Here is a 9,421-nt window from a genome sequence, read left to right as displayed (position 1 = left end):
GAACACTTTTCCTCAGTTAGAACCCATCATAATGAAGATGGTCTGCAGAAGCAGGAGGTTTCATGGGCTGAAGGGTTTTGTTTCAGTTTATGCTCATTACCAAATATCCTTATTCTCAGTCCTGGGCCTGTATAAACAGACTACTACTCTACAAATCACATAACAAGAACAACGTGCATTTATATAGCGCCTTTAACATATCACAGGCGTTTCACAGGAGTGTTATCAAGCAAACTTTGACACCAAGCCACAAAGAGGTAGGTTTTAAGGAGCGCTTTAAAAGGAGAGGCAGAGAGGTTTAGGGAGGGAATTACAGCATTTGGGGCCTAGGCAGCTGAAAGCACAGCCGCCAATAGCGGTGCGTATCAAATCAATGATGCGCAAGAGACCAGAATTGGAGGAGCACAGAGATCTCATCGGGTTGGATGGGATTGCAGAGATAGGGAGAGAAGAGGCCATGGAGAGATTTGAAAACAAGGATAAGAATTTTTAAATTGAGGCATTGCCAGACCAGGAGCCAATGTAGGTCAGCGAGCAGAGGGGTGATGGTGATGGGTGAACATAAATCTGTGGATAGGTTAAGATTGAATGATGAAATATAAATTGATATATCAAACTGGATTAAAAATGTCAGAAGGGAGAAAACAGAGTGTCTCAGTTAATGCAGTTTTTTTTAAAATAGTGATTGGAAGTGGGTTATGGTGTCACACAGCGTTCAGTTCTAGGGCCACTTCCGTTCACTGTGTATATCAATCACTTCAATGTTGGTCTAGAGAGAATAGTTGAAATTTGCTTATGATGCTAAAATAAGAGATTAGAAGACCAAAGGAGGCTGGAAAAGGATATTGATAAGATGGGGGAATGGGCTAAAATGTGGTAGATTAAATTCAGTGTTAGGTAATGCATTTTGGTTAAAAAAAAATTATTGGAATGGAAGTAGGTTCACTGCTTTTTTTTTTATTAGGACAGATGACCACAGATGGGCGGAATGGCCTCCTTTTGTACTGTACATTTCTAAATTTCTAAGATTTGTTCATGGGCCCATCCCCAATTGCCCTTGGTGAGCCGCCTTCTTGAACCACTGCAGTCCATGTGGTGAAGGTACTCCCACAGTGCTTACTTTAATGTAGCGGTTTGGTACAACTGAGTGGCTTGCTAGGTCATTTCAGAGGGCAGTTAAGAGTCAACCACATTGTTGTGGGTCTGGAATCATATATAGGCCAGAGCGGGTAAGGAGGGCAGATTTCCTTCCCTAAAGGACATTAGTGAACCAGTTGGGTTTTTCCTACAATCCAGTAGTCACCATTACTGATAATTAAATTAATCTGGAATTTAAAGTCCCGTATTATTAGTCCAGGCCTCTGGATTACTTGTCCAGTAACATAACCACTATGCTACCATAGCCCTGTGGAAGAGCAGTGTGATTTTGGGACACAGGTTCATAAGACATTAAAGGCAGCACCTCAAGTTGATGAGGCTTTTAAAAAAAAGTAACTAGAATTCTGAATTTTATCTCGCGGTATAGAATACAAAAGACAAGAGGTAATGACGAGCCTATATAAAACTTTAATCGGACCCCAATTAGAGTACAGTGTGCAGTATTGGGCTCCACACTATAGGAGGGATACTGAGGGGGTACAACACAGATTCACTAAGATGCTGATTGGTATACAAAGACTGAAGAAATTGGGTATTTTGTCAGAAAAATACAGATAAGATATAATAGAAATGTTTAAAATTATGAAAGGATGACCAGGTAGATAGAGGCAGACTGTTTCCAATAGTTATGGAGTCATAGGTACAAGATTAAATGTAAGAGATTTAGAACAGAAGGCAAGAGAAACTTCTTTACATAGCGTTCCGAGGTTGTGGAATTCACTTCCATCGTTCGTGGTTGAGGCAGAAGCTATTGTCAGGAATTTCTCGGCCTATGTGAACATTCAAGATTAGATTGAATAGGTGGATGAAGGCAAAAGGGCTGAAGGGATGAGAACAGGATGAGTAAATATGATTAGAACTATTTGCTCACGTGGAGAGTAAACTGGACTGAATGCCCCGTTTCCATGTTAGAACTTCTATGTATTTTTATATATTCCCTCAATTTATATTCTTTAGTCTCAGACAACATATTTTAGTGATTACAGCATTTTTAAAATCTGGCTTTTATTTTCTCAAGCCAAAATAGAATATTTAAATTTCTGCTAGCGATCCTTTAGAAAATTTAAAATCAGATTACAGGTTCCCTTCAACTGTAGAGTTACTTGTTAGTCTCTGCTTCATTTGCATTTTATGTTCTAAGTGGCAGTTTTGCTTCACACCAACACTGCAGTTACAATGCAAATGCAGCCAGAATCCACAGGCCACCAGAAATTAGGCTTGCTTCACTTCAGCATCTATTTACACTACTACACAAATACAGTATGGTGTTAAGCCAAAACTACGTCACACCGATGTTAAACTTGTAGTGTGAATGTACTATAAATCAGCCACTTAAAACACCATCTGGTCTACAGAAATAAATGGTTGGAGTACAGTAAATTTCTCAATTTTATGGTGATTCTAACAGCCAATGAGTTAACACTTTGTTGGTCAATTCAGTCTTTGTCAGAGAATTATAAAGATATTTTGAAGAAAGCTCTGCTTTTCAAGAACTGAAAAGACTTGGTGCACAAGCTCAGTACTGAGGAGTGTTGCAATGTAAAGCAGGTATATAATTTTAAAAGGCCTAACTTTAAATAAAAATGGAACAGCTTAATTAAGCAAATTGATTGGGGGAAGCATTTGTTCATCAGTGCTTCAGCACAGGCCAAGTGAAACACCTTTAAAAGTAGAAGGCTATGCGTGCAGGATAAATGCATAGAGGATCAGCAAATGTAGATTAAACAAGCATGAGGCTAAGTGGGCTAACAAATTAATCAAGTTAAATAAAAGGCTAATCAACCTCTACCAATCCACCAAAGATGGAAGAGGTTCACTAGTTTACCCTTCAGCTAATTTCTCATCTGTTCCCAAAAATTATCCAGAATTCCCACTGCATTAAGTCTTTTATGTGGAACTTTGTCAAATGCTTTTGCAAGTTTAGGTACACCATGTCGTAGGGCTTTCCGTATTCCACGCAGGAAGTCACTTCCTCAAAAATGCTGAAGTTGGTCAGGCAGGGCCTTGTCTTTCTGAATCCATATTGGCTGCTGTTTACTAGGTTACTGTTGTGCACAAGCCTCAAGTTTACGCCTAATAATCGATTCCATTACTTTGAAATAAAACTAATGGTACAAAATGTAGATGCAGAAAATTATTGCAAACTAGGACGAGAACACAGGTTCAAAGTAATGAGGCAAATTTGGGACCGATATCAGGAAATTTTTCCACAGAGTGACCCACACATAGAAGAGACACCAAAATCAGCAGCAGCTCAATCTGAACAAGTGCGGCACACTTCAGATGCAGTGCTCCCGTTCAGCACTGGGATAAAGGGAGGGCCAGAAAATTGCCCTCCAGTTCCTAATAAAGTTAAGTACCTCAATCTGTTTATTGTAATCAAACCAACATTTTCCACTGACAGTGCGTTCAAAAATACTAAATGCAAGCCACTTGGCATCAGTAAAGTATTAGTTTTTTTTATTGATTCCATCAATAAATTCTTGGATTTTTGGGGGTCAGTAGATCAGTAAAAAAAAAACAATTCTCATGTGATTACAATCTGAAAAATACAAATTCTCCCTGGTTGGCATCGTGCTAATGATGTCAGGCATATCCTAGTAAAGGATCCCCTTGGAATGAGTGACCATAATATGGTTGAATTCCAAATTCAGTTTGAGGGAGAGAGAGTTGGATCTCAAACCAGCATACTGAGCTTAAATAAAGGAGACTATGAAGGTATGAGAGTAGAATTGACTAAAGTGGACTGGGAAAACAGATTAAAGTGTAAGACGGTACAAGAGCAGTGGTCTACATTCAAGGAGATATTTCACATCTTTCAAGATAAATATATTCCACTGAGGAAAAAGGGGAGTTAAAGAAAAGACAGCCATCCTTGGCTTAGTAAAGTAATAAAGGATAGTATCCGACTGAAAACAAGGGCATATAAAGTAGCCAAATCTAGTGGGAGGATAGAAGATTGGGAAGCATTTAAAAGCCAGCAAACAATAACTAAAAGATTAATTAAGAAAGGGAAGATAGATTATGAAAGTAAACTAGCAAAAAATATAAAAACAGCAAGAGTTTCTACAGCTATATAAAAAGAAAAAGGGTGGCTAAAGTGAACGTTGGTCCCTTAGAGGATGGGACCGGGAAACTAGTGGTGGGGAACATGGAGATGGCAAAGACGCTGAACAAATATTTTGTATCAGTCTTTACAGTAGAGGACACTAAAAATATCCCAACACTGAACAAACAGGGGGCAATGACGGGGTAGGAGCTAAAGACGATTAAAATCACTAAGGAGATGGTACTCAGTAAAATAATGGGACTTAAGGCGGATAAATCCCCCGGACCTGATGGCCTACATCCTAGGGTCTTGAGAGAAGTGGCGGTAGGGATTGTGGATGCATTGGTGATTATTTTCCAGAACTCCCTGGACTCAGGAAAGGTCCCGGCAGATTGGAAAACTGCTAATGTAACACCCTTATTTAAGAAGGGAAATAGACAAAAGGCTGGAAACTATAGACCAGTTAGCCTAACAGCTGTGGTTGGCAAAATGTTGGAGTCCATTATTAAAGAAACAGTAACAGAGCATTTGGATAAACATAATTTAATAGGACAGAGTCAGCATGGTTTTACGAAGGGGAAGTCATGTTTGACAAATTTGCTTGAATTCTTTGAGGATGTAACATACAGGGTGGATAAAGGGGAACCAGTGGATGTCGTGTATTTGGACTTCCAAAAAGGCATTTGACAAGGTTCCACACAAAAGATTACTGATCAAGATAAGAAATCATGGGATTGGGGGTAATATACTGGCATGGGTGGAAGGTTGGCTATCTAACAGAAAACAAAGAGATGGGATAAATGGTTCATTCTCGGGCTGGCAATCAGTGACTAGTGGTGTTCCGCAGGGGTCAGTGCTGGGACCCCAACTCTTTACAATCTATATTAACGATTTGGAGGAAGGGACTGAGTGCAACATATCCAAGTTTGCCGACGATACAAAGATGGGAGGGAAAGCAATAAGTGAGGATGACATAAAAAACCTACAAAAGGACATAGACAGGCTAAGTGAGTGGGCAGAGATTTGGCAGATGCAATATAATGTTGGAAAGTGTGAGGTTATGCACTTTGGCAGAAAAAATCAAAGAGCAAGTTATTATCTAAATGGAGAGAAACTGCAAAGTGCTACAGTACAAAGGGATCTGGGGGTCCTGGTGCATGAAACACAAAAAGTTAGTATGCAGGTGATCAGGAAGGCCAATGGAATCTTGGCTTTTATTGCAAGGGGGATGGAGTATAAAAACAGGGAAGTCTTGCTTCAGTTATACAGGGTATTGGTGAGGCCACACCTGGAATACTGCGTGCAGTTTTGGTTTCCATATTTAAAAGATATACTTGCTCTCGAGGCGGTTCAGAGAAGGTTCACTCGGTTGATTCCGGAGATGAAGGGGTTGACGTATGAGGAGAGGTTGAGTAGATTGGGACTCTACTCATTGGAGTTCAGAAGAATGAGAGGCGATCTTATCGAAACATACAAGATTGTGAGGGGGCTTGATCGGGTGGATGCGGGGAGGATGTTTCCACTGATGGATGAGACTAGAACTAGGGGGCATAATCTAAGAATAAGGGGCTGCCCTTTCAAAACTGAGATGAGGAGAAACTTCTTCACTCAGAGGGTAGTAAATCTATGGAATTTGCTACCCCAGAAAGCTGTGGAAGCTGCAACATTAAATAAATTTAAAATGGAGATAGACAGTTTCCTCGCAGATAAGGGAATTAGGGGCTACGGGGAGCGGGCAGGGAAGTGGACATGAGTCTAGATTCAGATCAGCCATGATCCTATTGAATGGCGGAGCAGGCCCGAGGGGCCGTATGGCCTACTCCTGCTCCTACTTCTTATGTTCTTATGTACACACGTTACTAACAAAATGCACACACTCATCTTCAGACTTAAGACTAGGATGAATTTGGAATTCTTGTCCCACTTATAACAATTTGTTTTGTTTACTTCAGGAACCACTCACTAATGAATCAAGTTACAATACAGATTTAGTTGCCCATATAAGATTTTTCTAATATAAAATACAATCACATTTCACTTGGGGAAACATTTTTTAAAAAACCTTTTAAATTTAATACCTCCAATTTAAAATTCTCATTTTAGTGTTTAAATTCCTTCATGGGCTTACCCCTTCCTATCTTTGTAATCTCCACCAGCCCGACAAACCCCAGCCCTCCAGAACTCCACATTCCTCCCACTCTAGCCTCATGCATCCCCTCCTCTCTTTGACACACCAGTGGTGGTCGTGCCTTCAACCGTCTAGGCCTTGCACTCCGGAATTCTCTTCCTAAAACACTCTACCTCTTACTCCTTTAAGACCCCCCTTAAAACCTACCTTAGACCAAGCTTTTAGTCACCCTCCTAATATCTCCCTTCATTTGGCTTGGAGTTCATTTTAAAAAATCGGATTACACTTCTGTGAAGCGTCTTGGGATGTTTTTCTACGTTAAAGGCGCTATATAAATGCAAGTAGTTGTTTGACCTTGCTAGCTTTTTAAAAAAATACAATTTCTTTCCCCACTTTCTCTAGTTTGAGAATTTCTCTCCAGCTTCCTTGAAGCCATAATAGTAGAGCCCATGAACACTGAAAATAATTGTAGGCTATCATTGAGCTAAACTCTTGCCTTTTTGTTGGTTCCTTGCTTCTTCCCCCTTGGTCTGCAGGAGGAATGGGAGGAGGACATGAGGCCAGGCAGAGTAGCTCCAGCTGCCGCAGGAGAGGGGGACAGGTGGGCTCCTTCCTCCCTGCAGGTACAGGACATCCCTCCTCTGGACCTCCTCCACCAGGACCTCCAGTGCCACACCAGAGAATCTGTGCGCCCTCTCCCTCGGTCCCGGAGCCATCCCGAAACCTGGTGCTGTGCGTCAGCCAGCGCACTCCACACCTTCAGTGGAAGTGGGTGCATAGAGCCCACATATACTGCTCCACGAAAATTGCTTCTAATTAGCATTTGAGTGCAAAACCTGCAGGTGTCTGTTTTAGCACTTCTAAGCAAGTTCCAAATGATAGTAATCAATTAGGCCCAAAATTGCGTGCTAAAACCAGAGTTTCAAACAGAAATATCTTATTAGCACAGCACCCATTTCGTGCCGGTTTTCACCCTTTCACCAAAATAACCCCCTAAAACTCTTGTCAAAGGGAAACTTTCCTGAAGTTACATGGTTTTAAAATGGAGAAACCCACTGACCCAAAAGGCCAATCTGGGGAAGGAGGTGAAAACACAAGTTTTTGGGAATAATTTCACAATTGGCAAATACATTTCAGTTGAACAGCTTGATTAACAAGCTTACTGGCTGACTTATTGAAACTGCAATACTTTAGTGCAACCGAACACCACATTTAGCTGAGGCAACAGAATAAGCTGCTAATAGCTCCTAGATAACCATCAAGGCCCACAATTAACCCTTTGGAACACAAAGGCTTTAAAACTAAAAATTAGTGATTAATTTGGCAATATTGTGAATTATTGTTCCATGCATTTCTCAAATTCTACTTTAAAATTGAAGACCCAGAACACAGTAGCAAACACAAAATGCTACTATGCAGGCCACAGTATGCAGAGATTTAATTTAAAAATAAAATCAAACTCTCTATAGGTCAGTTTAATAATATCCAGCTCTAGTCATTTAAATAGGCTTGCAATCAGTTACTGTTTGTCCCGTAAAAGCTGAATGGTCTGACCTTGGTAATACTAGGTTCAATCTGTCCTGCACAAATTCAGACGACATCTGTTTTATGCAGCAAGATAGGAAGAGGCTAACAAACAGGCAAAGGAGGGATATAGATAATGCAATGCTATTAGTAATGAGATAAAGAGTTCATCCGCAAGGTATGGCTTCGGAATAATCAGGATCGAGCTAAACTCTGCCTCGTTACTAACTGCGACACACAAAATTTTCATCGTTGACTTTTGTGTATTAATCACCAAAGTTACATTTATTTGGGAAGGAGAAGCCAAACTGCTGACAAAACTAAGTATCAAGGATAAAAATAGTTACTGGATACCGAACTCATCCCAGAAGTATGGCTGTGAGTAATTGGGGTCAGTCTGCCATGAGAAAGTGCACCCCGTTAATAATTTCTACACAATCTGCACAAAATTCAATATTGTTTGTCTGAGGATTCTGTCCAGCAGAAGGTGCATTGACTACTGCACTAATTAAAGTGAATTTTCCTATTTAGTAGTGGACTCATTTTAATGACTCATGCATTTCTGCTTTCCAACTGGTTTGTAACACAGTTCACATACAGATTCAAGAAAGTTTCTTCCCCCTGCCCCCAACAAGATCTTTGTAGTGGAGATGAGGCTGTTGGTACACAGCGGCTGGACCTGGGGGAGAACAGCGACCGAAGCAGAGCATAAAAAGCGGCGGCAGCAGCGAGGCCCGACCACAGCGGCTGGACCTGGGGGAGAACAGCGACCGAAGCCGAGCATAAAAAGCGGCGGCAGCAGCGAGGCCCGACCACAGCGGCTGGACCTGGGGGAGAACAGCGACCGAGGCGGAGCATAAAAAGCGGCAGCAGCAGCGAGGCCCGACCACAGCGGCTAGACCTGGGGGAGAACAGCGACCGAGGCTGAGCATAAAAAGCGGCGGCAGCAGCGAGGCCCGACCACAGCGGCTGGACCTGGGGGAGAACAGCGACCGAGGCGGAGCATAAAAAGCGGCGGCAGCAGCAGCGAGGCCCGACCACAGCGGCTGGACCTGGGGGAGAACAGCGACCGAGGCGGAGCATAAAAAGCGGCGGCAGCAGCAGCGAGGCCCGACCACAGCGGCTGGACCTGGGGGAGAACAGCGACCGAGGCGGAGCATAAAAAGCGGCAGCAGCAGCGAGGCCCGACCACAGCGGCTGGACCTGGGGGAGAACAGCGACCGAGGCGGAGCATAAAAAGCGGCGGCAGCAGCAGCGAGGCCCGACCACAGCGGCTGGACCTGGGGGAGAACAGCGACCGAGGCGGAGCATAAAAAGCGGCAGCAGCAGCGAGGCCCGACCACAGCGGCTGGACCTGGGGGAGAACAGCGACCGAGGTGGAGCATAAAAAGCGGCAGCAGCAGCGAGGCCCGACCACAGCGGCTGGACCTGGGGGAGAACAGCGACCGAGGCGGAGCATAAAAAGCGGCAGCAGCAGCGAGGCCCGACCACAGCGGGGAGAGAGGTAAAAAGTAATCAGAGTGTGACGTCACCAGGGAGCAGGTAAGTGATTGGTTGGTGAG

Source organism: Somniosus microcephalus, chromosome 2 (assembly GCF_052327205.1).
Source record: "Somniosus microcephalus isolate GS21.2 chromosome 2, FLI_Smic_1.0, whole genome shotgun sequence".
NCBI lineage: Eukaryota > Metazoa > Chordata > Chondrichthyes > Squaliformes > Somniosidae > Somniosus > Somniosus microcephalus.
This window is presented reverse-complemented; position numbering follows the sequence as displayed.